Source organism: Anabrus simplex, chromosome 5 (genome assembly GCF_040414725.1).
Source record: "Anabrus simplex isolate iqAnaSimp1 chromosome 5, ASM4041472v1, whole genome shotgun sequence".
NCBI lineage: Eukaryota > Metazoa > Arthropoda > Insecta > Orthoptera > Tettigoniidae > Anabrus > Anabrus simplex.
This window is the reverse complement of record NC_090269.1, coordinates 62,552,908-62,567,344: the sequence shown is the minus strand read 5'-3', so window position 1 is coordinate 62,567,344 and position 14,437 is coordinate 62,552,908. Positions and strand designations below refer to the sequence as shown.

The window sequence follows — 14,437 nt, the reverse complement described above, 5'->3', positions numbered from 1 at the left end:
TTGTTGAGGAATGCGAAAACAGGTTTGTACCTTTAAGGGAGGTAAGGAATGGTAAAGACCCATCTTATTATAATAGAGAAATAAAGAGACTAAGAAGGAGGTGCAGACTGGAAAGAAAGTGTGTTAGAAATGGCTGTGGAAGTAAGGAGAAATTGAAGAAACTTATTAGAAAATTGAATCTAGCAAAGAAGGCAGCTAAGGATAACATGATGGCAAGCATAATTGGCAGTCACACAAATTTTAGTAAAAAATGGAAGGGTATGTATAGGTATTTTAAGGCAGAAACAGGTTCCAAGAAGGACGTTCCAGGAATAATTAATGAACAAGGGGAGTGTGTATGTGAGGATCTTCAAAAGGCAGAAGTATTCAGTCAACAGTATGTAAAGATTGTTGGTTACAAGGATAATCTCCAGATATAGGAGGAGACTAAGGCCAAAGAAGAATTAAAATTTACATATGATAACAATGACATTTGCAATAAGATACAAAATTTGAAAACTAGAAAAGCGGCTGGAATTGGTAAGATTTCTGGGGATACTAAAGACAATGGGATGGGATATAGTACCATATCTGAAGAACTTATTTGATTATTGTTTGATCGGAGGAGCTATACCAGATGAATGGAGAGTTGCTATAGTAGCCCCTGTGTATAAAGGAAAGGGTGATAGACATAAAGCTGAAAATTACAGGCCAGTAAGTTTGACCTGATTATATTAGACATGTTTATGAAATTAATAACTGGTTCGATAGAAGGCAGTTCGGTTTTAGGAAAGGTTATTCCACTGAAGCTCAACTTGTAGGATTGCAGAAAGATATAGCACATTTCTTGGATTCAGGAGGTCAAATGGACTGTATCGCGATTGACCTGTCTAAAGCATTTGATAGGGTGGATCATGGGAGACTACTGGCTAAAATGAGTGCAATTGGACTAGACAAAAGAGTGACTGAATGGGTTGCTATATTTATAGAAAATAGATCTCAGAGAATTAGACCAAGTGAAGCTTTATCTGACCCTGTAATAATTAAGAGGGGAATTCCTCAAGGCAGTATTATCAGACCTTTATGTTGTCTTATATATATAAATGATATGAGTAATGGAGTGGAATCAGATGTAAGGCTTTTTGCGGATGATGTTATTCTCTATAGAGTAATAAATAAGTTACAAGATTGTGAGCAACTGCAACGTGACCTCGAAAATGTTGTGAGATGGACAGCAGGTAATGGTATGTTGATAAACGGGGTTAAAAGTCAGGTTGTGAGTTTCACAAATAGGAAAAGTCCTCTCAGTTTTAATTACTGCGTTGATTGGGTGAAAGTTCCTTTTGGGGATCATTGTAAGTATCTAGGTGTTAATATAAGGAAAGATCTTCATTGGGGTAATCACATAAATGGGATTGTAAATGAAGGGTACAGATCTCTGCACATGGTTATGAGGGTGTTTAGGGGTTGTAGTAAGGATGTAAAGGAGAGTGCATATAAGTCTCTGGTAAGACCCCAACTAGAGTATGGTTCCAGTGTATGGGACCCTCACCAGGATTACCTGATTCAAGAACTGGAAAAAATCCAAAGAAAATAAACTCGATTTGTTATGGGTGATTTCCGACAAAAAAGTAGCGTTACAAAAATGTTGCAAAGTTTGGGCTGGGTAGAATTGAGAGAAAGAAGGAGGGCTGCTCGACTAAGTGGTACGTTCCGAGCTGTCAGCGGAGAGATGGCGAATAAGTTTGAGTGGCGTTTATAAAAGTAGGAAAGATCACAATATGAAGATAAAGTTGGAATTCAAGAGGACAAACTGGAGCAAATATTCATTTATAGGAAGGGGAGTTAGGGATTGGAATAACTTACCAAGGGAGATGTTCAATAAATTTCCAATTTCTTTGAAATCATTTAGGAAAAGGCTAGGAAAACAACAGATAGGGAATCTGCCACCTGGACGACTGCCCTAAATGCAGATCAGTAGTGATTGATTGATTGATTCACTGATTGATTGATTGTCCTGCAGCTATATCGCGCCACCGTTTAATCAACAATACATCAGCTGGTGTAGATGCATTGCTTTGTTCAACAAAGCGCAAAGCAATTTGAAAGAATGAAACTTTTTTTTTTGTTACTACTGAACTGAATACTGTATACAGTAATGTTATTACAGTACTGTATTTAAAGCGTGTGGTACTGTATTTGAATAAAAATTCGAAATCAATCTTACCTCCAATGCATTAAAACCATCGTCGGCTGTAACTCGATTCTCAGAACTGCTACTGTCAAGGTCGGAGTCGTCTGCATAATCTTCATGACGAATAATACAGTAATAATAATATTAATAATAATAATAATAAAAATAATAATAATTCCTGCTTGTTCAAGAAAAAATGTATCATGGAACGAACTATTGTTTTATGCTACACGTGCATTCTGGCATAAGTCATAACATAAAAATAGGGTTTGCTTAGTAGCTCTCAGCACATATAGTAAGAGAATTACTAATATCGACGGCTAAGAACCAGATGGTAAAAACAAAATATTAGAATGCAATTTTGCCAGAGCATTTCGGTTAAACCGGGTTTCGGTTAAGCGAAGTTCGGTTAAACGGGGTTCTACTGTATACAGTTTCATTTCATCTGCGCCCTCAATAACCACTATGCGCTTCTTTGAGGGGAAATTAAAATAATAAGTTGAAACACACACTTACCACTGTCCATAGTTCGTAAGTATAATATTAGGTTTATATTTTAATTTTTAATGTAAATTCTTTATAAAATAAGAAATGGGAATGTTCTGTAAGTGGGCAGAAATGCCTGTTGAACAATAAATCAACTAAATACATAAATAAATAAATAAACAAAAATATGATTTTGTTAAACCGTACGGTACCCAATACAGTCGAAATCGGTTATAACTACTCCGAAGGGACTGCCAATCAAAAGGTCGTTATGGCCGATAGTCACACAAACTTGTTTTTTTGTTTTGTTGCTAAAAAATGTCATATTTGTAAGTTTTAGAATGCACCCTTGCGTGGTTAATTAACAGATTTACGTTAACACTTCAATATACGCAACTGAAGTAAGTACTGTAGTTACAGTACAGTATTTGTGGAGTGGAGCTGTAAATAATTTCACTGGCTTTCGCTTGAAAAATAGGTCCATTATCGGCACATTATTTATTTAGAAAAAAAAAAGACTAGGTAAACAACAGATACGGAATTTACCACCTGAGCGACTGCCCTAACTGCAGATCAGTAGTGACTGATTTGTTCTTTGCTACTTAAACCATCTAAATAAAGAATCCCCAATATCTCACGTGCTCAGATATTCTGACACGCTTGAATTTTAAAGAATTTTTCTTCGAGAAGAGACTGTATTATCTCTGTCCTTCCAAACTGTATAGAGATCATACTGCGCGATACACGCAAGTCCTTCGCGATGCTCACATTTGTTTACCCATTTTCTAATCGCCATACTATGTGTGACTTTTTTCAATATTAAACACTTTCATTTTGCGACATCTTTACAGCGATGCTTGCACTGTCTATTTAACATAGAGATTGATTTGTAACATATAATAATAGGCGTTACATTGTTGCCAGCAATCTTCAAATACTTAAACAAAAATCAACATTGGACGTTATAGCTGACGCATTTTTCCTAAAACGTGATCCAAATACGCGGTTTTATACGATATGTCGTACTAACCGATTTTTTAAATACAGTGTTGATATAGGATGTTCATGGGACCATTAGGTCCCGCCGTTATATCCAATACGTCTTTAAAAGTGACGTCGCAATAAACTGTTTCGAGTGTATGTTGTAATTACTAGTGAAACGAAATGATATTCCAACTTAAATAATAAAAATAAACACTTAAAACTACGAACAAACTTGCAGGGAACAAAATTGTATGCTGATACTGTCACTGTTAAATGATCATCATACGAAACGAAAATGAAATAATATTAAGGCTACATATATCTAGCGTGGAGAGATTAATTCTGAGCGTGGGCGTCTCTAGAATGAAAACTGACGGGAAAGTAGCAAAGGAAGCGATTTAAATGCTAGAACCTCTGCGGTATTTTACATCAGGTCACGTCAATTTTTTATTGATTTACGAAGGTTATTTCATTATTATTATTATTATTCTAATGCGGCTTTTCCCACACCTGTGGGGTCGCGGGTGCGAACTGTGTCGCACATATGGATTTGACCCTGTTTTACGGCCGATGCCCTTCCTGACGCCAACCCTATATGGAGAGATGTAATCACTATTGCGTGTTTGTGTGGTGGTTGGTAGTGTAGTATGTTGACTGAATATGAAGAGGGGAGTGTTCGAACAAACACAAACACCCAGTCCCCGGGTCAGAAGAATTAATCAGACGCGATTAAAATACCCGGCCCGGCCGGGAATCGAACGCGGGAACCTCTGAGCCGAAGACCTCAACGCTGACCATTCAGTCAATGAATCGGACTATTTCATCATCATTATCATCATTATCATTATCATTATCATTATCATTATTATTATTATTATTATTATTATTATTATTATTATTATTATTATACAGAAGTATGCCCATCTGTGGATCGCGACAGAACATATTTAGCTGATTTTGATTTTTTCTTCCCCCAAACTCTGAACACTAAAAATTTTCCTCCGTTTTTCAGTCCATAGTTTATTGGTCCTGATATTCATTTTCTCAGTAAAATTATGGTTCTCGACTGTTTTTTATGAATTGGAGTCTATATTGAATAATTTCCCGTGGGATGCCAATTTCCTGAAGGTCTTTTCCTATTTCATCGAAAGAGCAAGGTTGAAAATCCTTTAGGTGAGCCTGTCATTGTTCATGCTGAGAAAAACTTTAATCACCTTTTCCGGATGGTGTTTGTCACCTCCTCAGAATGCTGATACAGCTCCCGAAACTTTCGTCTCATCCAGATTCCCTCTGAGTAGATTGGACCAAAGATTTTCCCCAATATTTTCCTCTCCTGTTTCTCTATGTCTTTTATAAGTGATCTGCCTCCAATGATCAAGGTTTCCTAGGCGCGTAGTGCTTCAGGTTTGAAAACGGAGTTGTAGTATCTTACTATGGCGTTCTTGGATATTGATTTTTTTTGTTTTGTTATATCTGTTCCAGGAGAGTCTATAGGTCTTCTATAATTTAGATATCATCTCCTTATTTGCTTCACGATTCAAGCCTGATGACTGAATTACTTCTCCTAAGTTCTTGAACTTATTCAATTGATTAATTTTGCTGAATTTAGTCTAGAGGTTTCCCATCTAGATAAAGATTTATTATTACTGTTATTATTATTATTATTATCATCATCATCATTAACAAATACGTTGTAATTGGGAGATATTCTATCAACGTTCTTATCCATATTCTCGTTAATATTCCTTCCAAAGCCAGACTGCGTACTTCTATTGCTATCGTCACTTTGCACAGAGAATGTTACAGTAAAGGAATTGCCTCAATGTCCCAGTTCAACCGTGAGTTGAAAGCTCATTGTTGGCCTCAGCTATCGACCAAACAAGGTATACTGAGAATGAACAAAAATAAGGATTATAACATAGTGGACCTCGTTAGAATTAAACATGTCTTTTTGCCCAAGGACTTTTTTTTAATTTTCGAATAATGAAGGAGGGTAAAAATAACGTGTGAACATTATGTTGTTGTTTTACAGCTTGAATATTATGAAGCAAAGCAATGTAATGATTAAAATTTTAATAAATGATATGCTACTCTGAGGGCGTCGTTAGTAAAATAAAATAAAATTAGAATAAAATTAAAGAAGATGATGTAGGGCCTACTTGAAAATATAGAGGGGGACGTGCCGCCGCCTACCTCCCTCCCACCCCATCCCCACGAAGAGACGCCCTTGGTTCTGAACTATTTATTTATTTATTTATTTATTTATTTATTTATTTAATAATTTATTTATTTATTGTGCACTGCGGCACCACATTTATGGACAAGATGAAGTCATACATGCAAAATAGGATATATAAACTTACTTGATTATTAGCTATTGTTCCATTTCTCGAGTAATCCATTTTCGATTTTTTGTCGCAAGATCAGCAGTAACCTATCAAAAGAAAGAAAGAAAGCATTATATGCACAGTGTACAGTTTTAAGCCATTCTGAACTGAACGCCAAGTATGAGTTTTCCAAGAACAATCTCAAAATAGTATTAAACAGATAGGCTGTACATTATATTGAACACAAATACATTTTGAAAAATTGCAAATGTCAGCTGTAAGAAAGAATTAAGACTACAATCTGAAGTCCAAGAGCACCACAAAATCAACTGGAAATCGGTACAAAATGAGAGTATTTTCAGCTCAATATTTCAAATAACCAAAGTTTAGAACAAAGGCGGGTACAATTCGGCTCAATGAGCAGCGTTCCAACTCAGGCAGGAAAAGGAGCAGAGTGTGCGCTCTGACGGAAGGCACAGCCTAGCAGCTCCTTGCACGGCTCGCAATGGAACTGGGGAAGGGACGTGTATCAAAACAAATTTGAACTTTTAACAGTTTTAGTGTGCCTAATGTCTCGTTTTATTCAGTGCATTAGATTATGGTGAGGAAGCAAAAGAATTTATTTTGTGCATACAAACGATAGCGCCTAAGTAAACATATGTAATTAAATTCATTTCATTAGATTATGCGTAGGAAACGAAATTAATTAGTTTGACATGTGATAAGTAAATACTGACCAGCATTCACGAAAAAATAGTAGTCATACATAAAAGCTTGTACAGGAATACAGCATAATCAATGAACGACACTCGGCAGATTCGATCTTGGCTCAGTCCGGTGGTATCTCAAATACATCAGCCTCGTGTCGGTAGATTTACTGGCACGTAAAAGAACTCCTGCAGGACAAAATTCTGGTACCTCGGCGCCTCCTAAAACCGTCAAAAGTAGTTAGTGGGACGCAGAAAGGTAACATTATTATTATTATTATTATTATTATTATTATTATTATTATTATTATTGAACCTGGTGTTCACATAGTGCTGATTTAAGATCTCTAAAAGTACCGATCTCAGAATCAGAGGTCTTCGTTAACAGATGCAAACAATTTAGAACACAGTGCTGCCATTAAATGGAACGGAATTGTTCTCAATCTTCGAAGGTGTCGTTTCTACTGCCGATATATGCTCCTAAGTTTACTTCTTGAGACTTATGCCCATTGTCTTGCTCGTCCAGAGGGAAGTCAGGTTATAAGCCTTATTGCACCTTAGTTTAATCTATTCTCCCCTCTCTATTTTCTCCGCGAACTTAAGGCGTGACTGTTCATATAATAAGCAGAAAATTAAAAGAAAAGTTAACTTGTCGGTTACTGTTTGATCCTTGGATTAGGATTTGCTACGCCTGGAGATTCTGTAATCCGGCAAAGACTGTCTTCAATCCAATTTGTTGAAAAGAGTCACATCAAACCTTATAAGAAATTGCGTAACTGAATGATCCATTAGCCATTTCTCAATAAAAAATAATGTACTGTATCTTTGATTTCAATAAAAAAGACGTGCAGAGTTCCTTTGTTGTTTATGTTGATGAAGAGGCTTGCGACACTGAAGTCAGAAGTCATGCGTACTTAAATGTGTATAAACCGAGCTCGATAGCTGCAGTCGCTTAAGTGCGGCCAGTATCCAGTATTCGGGAGATAGTAGGTTCGAACCCCACTGTCGGCAGCCCTGAAAATGGTTTTCCGTGGTTTCCCATTTTCACACCAGGCTGTACCTTAATTAAGGCCACGGCCGCTTCCTTCCCACTCCTAGCCCTACCCTGTCCCATCGTCGCCATAAGACCTATCTGTGTCGGCGCGACGTAAACCAACTAGCAAAAAAAAAAAAAAAAAAAAAAAGTGTAAAGTCTAATAAGCTGTCGTAGATGAGGTGTATGCACTAGTGAAATTTGCAATTATTTTGGTCCCGTTTTGTGAAAAAAGCAGCTGTGGCAACATGTTAGGTAGTGCACCCCAACAGAAATCGAGCAGCTCTTGAACGAGAGTAGTTTGTTGTATATGTAAATAAAGACGTGTATTAAGACAATCACAAACACCCATCCCCCAAGTTAGAGGAAATATCCAAACGCGGCTAAAATCCCCGACCAGGCCGGTAATCGAATCGGGGCCCTATGAACAGAAGGCCACTACGGTGACCATTCAATCAAAGCGTCTGAGTCGAATTTCAAGCAGATCAAAAGTACATTCTTCTAGCAAAAGTAAAGAACACATATCTTAACACATTAAAATGTAAGTATTCAAGGAAAATATTGCATACCGGTACATTGAAATATCAGAAAGAAAAAAATATGTACAGATGCACCCAACACCAGTTGCCATTATCCAAGCCGATATAGCCTACTGTATATATTACAATATCCGAGAGAAAATTATGTATCAGATTATCCAAGCTACCAGGATTCTTCGTACAAACAGATTACAAAATTCTTGCATCAAGCTTTCACTGTCAACGAATGATATGTTATCATGCTAAATTTATCCTGGTTTACAGAGGTCATCAAAAAAACGTACATTGCTAAATCGTTTAAGGTTTTCCATAACCACAACGGGAAACTGTGAGATAGTATCTTATTTCAAATCCCAGAAACGTGAAAATTTTCCTCATTCGTTCCAAGAAATGTATGAGATAGAACCTTATTTCAATTCCTGATTAATCTATTCCTAATTTTATATTTACTGATTACCTGTCTCCCGATGAAGATATTGCATACGAGAATACCCTCGAGAAAGGCTTATTTATGTTCCCTCATCAAATGCAGGCTACCGTGAAGACTAACAGTACAGTTAACATACAATAAAATCGACAGCCGCAGGTTAACACTGAAGACGATGGTGATAACTATTGTTTTAAGAAGAAGTACAACTGGGCAACCATTATATGTTAACACTAATCAGAGGTAAAAAATTGAACGGGTCCAACACTTCGAAAAATAAATAGAGTATATCGGTCAAAGAAATAGAATAGCCACGAATGGTGTGAAAATGAATTATCGTCGGGGTCGGAAAAGAACAAGAGTTGACCAAGGGAGATCGGATAGGATAGATGAAAGTGAGGAGCCTGGCACAAGTAAGTAGAAGTAATGTCAGGACTCAGCTAAGGACCCCCATGGTCGCCAACCCAGGCTCCCAAGAAAAGAGCCCCTGTGGCCCCTTTTAATCGCATCTTACGACAGACAGGGGATACCGTGGGTGTTATTGAAGAGTAGGTATATTTTGGTAACCGAGACACTGAGTGATAATATGATAGCACAAAAGAATGTTGTCTCAAAAAAACAATATACTGTATAAGAGTTCATTACAATTAGTATAGTTGTGCAATGTCAAATATTGAATTAATTCATTTGAGTAGGCTGTACTGTACGGTAAATTAAAATTCGACATGACCGAGCAGGTTGGTTACGCGTCTTAAGTCAGCTTGCATTCAAAAGATAGTGGGTTGGAACCTCACTGTCGACAGCCCTGGAGATGATTTTCTGTGCTTTCCCATTTTCACACCACCATCGTCTCCTTCCTATTCCATCGCCGTCACAAGACCTGTCTTTATCGGCACGACGTATAAGAAACAGAAAAATCTGACTTTTTTCAGAGCCTTTGGAACTATTTTACCTCTTAAAAACAGTCCTAATTATTTTCAAGCAATAAAATGAGATAGCCATGACACTACGAAACCCTATCAGTAATCAGTCGACTTCACGGTGTTTCAGATTGCACTTTCGTTTGAGGTAATCAAATGTTGGCTCACATATCAACGTTTCTTTTCAGATTTACAGATTGATTACGGCCGATTTCAAATCTAATCGTTGGGTCTATAATGAGCCTATTTCTGAGTACCTTTAAGTATGCCAAAATTAAGATGTCCATGCGTCTAGCAGGGCATTTAATTTCGACTTCTTCCATCACAGTACTGAGCTAATTATAGCTTTTCTCTCGGGAGTTTGAGTATGACAGCGCTACTCGTAGCATTGCCAAACAATGGCATCTTGTTATGGTAAAAGGGGCAATGTTGACATGTTTACGGCACTAAACGGAGTGGGTTTTTTTCTCTCATTGTCACTTGGTGCTCTTTCCCGGCAAGTTATGTTCTGTACTCGTTTTGTGTTACATTATTTTATCATTGTGTATGCGCATCTGTATTGTCAGTTTGCGTCAGAAATGTTTATTTCATTCCACATGCGCAGTTATTGTTTTTACTATTCATAATTACTTTAGTATTAGTTTGTTCATAGTCATCAGTTGAAGAAAATTTAGCAACGCTATGCTTTTAGCCTATTGTCGCGGCCACGAAATTAGGCGGGTCAGAGAAATTACGCTGTTGCCAAGGTTATGTAGCAACTGCCGAAGAAATGTCTAACTGAACACATCATTTCGGAGCGCGAGGCAAGTTGTTCTCTCTCAAGCTCCTGATGTTACTTCATACAATGTTTCGAGACAAATTATACTACAAGCTTCAGAAAAGACTGCTGATTCCAGTGGTATAACTATTTTCCATATAAACCACTTTAAATAATTATGAAAAATAAAATCTTGAATGAGTAAGTTTAAATCCGTAGAATCATGTATTGAAAATTTCAGTAAGCGGCCAAGTTTTTATTTCTTCAGCCAATCAAATTTTGTCTGCGGGAAAAATGTAAAAAATCGCCTGACTTATATTTTTTATCTGAAACATATTTCCGTGAGTCTTGTAATTTTCCTGGAAAATGGCCCGGAAAGCGATTATGTGAATGTCGCTAGCTGAGGCAGTTCGGGGCGCGCGCACCAGCACATGCTGCAGGGCCCCGTAAATACTTTCGGATTACATATTAATCCGTATCAGTTTTATTACATTATAAATATTTGAATACTGTATATTGTACCGAGTAATATAGGAAAAGAACTACTTTAAAGGATAGGTTTACATTAATTTACAATGAAGTAAGAATCGGTTTCTGGCTTCAAGGCAGTCTTAGTCACTGTGATCACTCATCTCACTATCTGTCGAGTCGTCTTTTACACTGATGCTGAATGGCTCCATTTTTTCGTCCCTTACTATTTCCTTGGCCCAATCGTCTGTTTGAAGATTTTCCGCGCGATTGAAGCACTTTTCCCAATTTGCAGCAGTCACACGGTCGATGGCTTCTGACGTGAGTTTTTCTACGTCCTTTAGTTTGAATGTCTTGATCCCCTCTGCCACTTCTATCTTGACTTGAGCCCAAATCAATTCACATTCACTATCCATCTTTAACTGCACTTACGATGCGAGCTCAACAGCTGCTTGACAGGGAATGACTCGGGTAAGGTGACCTGGAGCGGATGGGCTTCAGTTTGACAGCACTGCACGATGAGCGTTGCCAATCCGTGCTCAGAGGTAAGCAACTCTCGACCATCTGTCGCTTAGCCGTTCCCATATCTGACGACAGCGCAGTTTTCCTCACCCGCCTAATTTGGTGGCCGCGACAATAGTTTAGTTTGTGATAGGATAGAATAGGATTGTGTGTTTCAATTGTGGATTTAGTGTGAATAATGTGAAAATGATTTCCCGTAGAGGAGGGCCCAGGATACCCCCACCCTGTGAATCATCTGGATCTGGTCATGGTGTGCCTCTCCGAAGAGTGGGGCATGAAATGATTGTAACAGCCCGTGACATATTTTTAGGGGAGGTGAGGTGGGCATTAAGAAACTTGCGAACTAATAATTCCTTTCAGTCGGGCACAGCAGCGTATTACGGCTGCTCACGGCATTAGTAAAAGCACGGTCTGGAGGGTGACTATAGCTCATTCCATGTTAAGAAAACAGTATTGCTCTTATGACAACAAGGTTACCATATCAAACGGATCTGCTCAACAGCATCACAGGAAAACCGTGGCATATATATTGGTGAAACTCAGTATATAAGTTCAAAATAAAATAAGGAAGAAAGTAAGCTGCATATATATTTGGAAATCTCGGGTTCAGGGGTTGTAGGGCGGGAGTGGGCTTAATTAGGTTTTCACAGGAACATGGATAAACTACTGCACATATAAAACCCCTCAGTACTGAAGTTCAAGGCAAACTGGGAGATAATAGACAACAGATGATTTTTATAGGCGTGGGGTAGGGGATGCGGTTAATTGCATTTAATAAATTTGCCCAGGCAACGCCGGGTGATACTGTACCGTCATATCTACCCAAGAAAAGAATGGCAACAATTAAATGTGCTTGTGAAAAAATCGTAAAAATGTAGCAAAAATAAAATGCGCTTAAGAAACAAAAGCTAAATAACAAAATCAATCCAAGATAAACATCATAGCGAATTTATGTATCAGTACAAGTCATGCCGAGATGCATCGCTGCACACCACAGCATCAAATTCTTCAGTAACAACTGCTGTACCGTACAAGAATATTAGAACACACACATAAATAAATAGATGACTTATTTTCAATAGTGATAAGCTGCCCGCGATTCACAGCGTAACGGATTACGCGTAACATGGAGCGTACTAGAGCAACTCAGAAGTAAAATGAAGGAAGGCAAGAAAGCGATGGCTGTTCTCGCCATTTTGTTTCCCCCTGCGAATGTACTTATTAAATAGAGAATGTTAAGTAATTTTATTAATTCACGGACAAAAACATGCCTCATCTATTTTCTTTCTTTCATAATACAATATAAAGAACATTACAATAATTCCCTAATCACGAGGAATAAAAGCTTCCCAACATTCTACCAAGCAATACTTCTTACCATACTGTGCAAGTGAACAAGGCGCCTAATAACTACAAGTAGGACATGATTGCCTGGACTCCTTGTAGGTCCATTAGAACAGTACTGTTTTCTTAACATGGAATGAGCTATACAAATGTTCTTTCCCCCCGAGGAAGTGGATGATCATTTATCCACTCCTGGAAACCGGCGCCCCAGTCAATGATCTTGACTTTTTCCCAGATGATGCTATCGTTGCCATATTTACCGATACTGCCTTACAGGGCAACGCCCTACAGTGAATAAATGAATTGTATCACTGAAGGAGTGTGATTTATTCACATATAGCTACACAGCTAACTCCCTCTACAAAGTGCTTCACATGCTATGTTTCAAGTACAGTATAACAATAAATTGTCGGAAACTCTGCTAACGTGGGGATACTGTAACCCTTCGTAGGGCACCATGCCTGATCCCTCTGGAAAGAGGGTCCCATTTATAGTGGTACATGAGGGGACAGCCACTGGGTTCGCTAATGGGACTTTTTTTTTTTTTTTTCTTTTATAGCCAAGACGACAGGAGATTATCACGAAGAAACGATTCATGAAAGACTTTTAGAATGGTTCGAGAAATAAATGCTTCCCAACATTCTAGCTAGCAATGCTTCTTACCATACTGTGCAAGTGAACAAGGCGCCTAATAACCACAAGTAGGACATGACTGCCTGGCTTGAGTGGCATAGTATCGAGGTCGATCAAACGCATAACAAAGGGGGCTTTGTTGGGAATAATTAAGGATGTCAAACTCCGGACCCCGAGATAATGTGAGGAAGAACTAGCGAAGAACCCGGGCAACGACTTCCACACTGAGGGAAGTGGAAGGCCTAATTGTCAGAGCTGTCAATAATGTGATAGCCGAGGATTTGGGAAAAGTGGCAAGCCATGTTGACTCCAGCGCGGGGAAAGAGATGGGTTCATATACACTGCGGCAAGTATCACTTGGTGAGGGCCGATGACCTTAGATGTTAGGCCCCTTTAAACAACAATCATCATCAGCATCACTTGGTGATTCCACGAGCTCCAGTTCAAGTGAGCAGACAAAGCCTGTGACGTGAACATGGAAGGAAATGAACCCCTTCCCAGCGATTGGCATCAACAGCCATAAGGCCAAGTAACGGTTTGTTTTCATTTAGGGGCGCTGTTCGGTTATTTTCGTAGCATTGCAAAAGTGATTGTTATAACTGAACATTTTTGTTGTTTTCTAATTATTCTGTGTGGTTCTCTGCAGTGAATTATTCCGTTCCGCGACACAGGGGCGTTCAATATATAATGCAATACATTTTATTTCTCGGCCAATTTCGGTTTTTAAAAAATTGGAATTCTGTTTAGGACATCTTTGAATATTCGCGCCTCGTCTCGTAGTTTTATTAATTTCCGATAGCTGGCAGCGGTATAACTAGTCTTCAAAATGGCGCCCGTAACGGAGGTACACAACAAACAGAAAGCAGTTATTGCGTATCTTTTGGCGGAAAACCAGGGCATCACAGATATGTCTACGGAGACCTGGCAGTGGAGCCTTCTCCACGACAACGCGACCTCACTCACACAAGTCTGCGCACCCGACACGAGCTCACAAAACTTCAGTGGACTGAGCTTCCTCATCCACCCTACAGTCCCGATCTCTCGCATCTTCTGACTTCCATCTGTTTGGCCCAATGAAGGCTGCACTCCGCGGAAAGCACTACGTGGATGATGGGGA

General features: G+C 38.6%; 1 protein-coding gene across 1 annotated transcript in view; it reads right to left on the bottom strand.

Moving 5' to 3' along the window:
• Cdk4 (Cyclin-dependent kinase 4) overlaps positions 1–14,437 on the bottom strand; it is a 624,877-nt gene that overhangs the window by 451,782 nt on the left and 158,658 nt on the right. Inside the window, exon 2 of the mRNA XM_067148010.2 lies at positions 6,007–6,077. The gene's annotated coding sequence lies outside the window, so the exon portion shown is untranslated. The remainder of the gene's footprint in view (positions 1–6,006; positions 6,078–14,437) is intronic.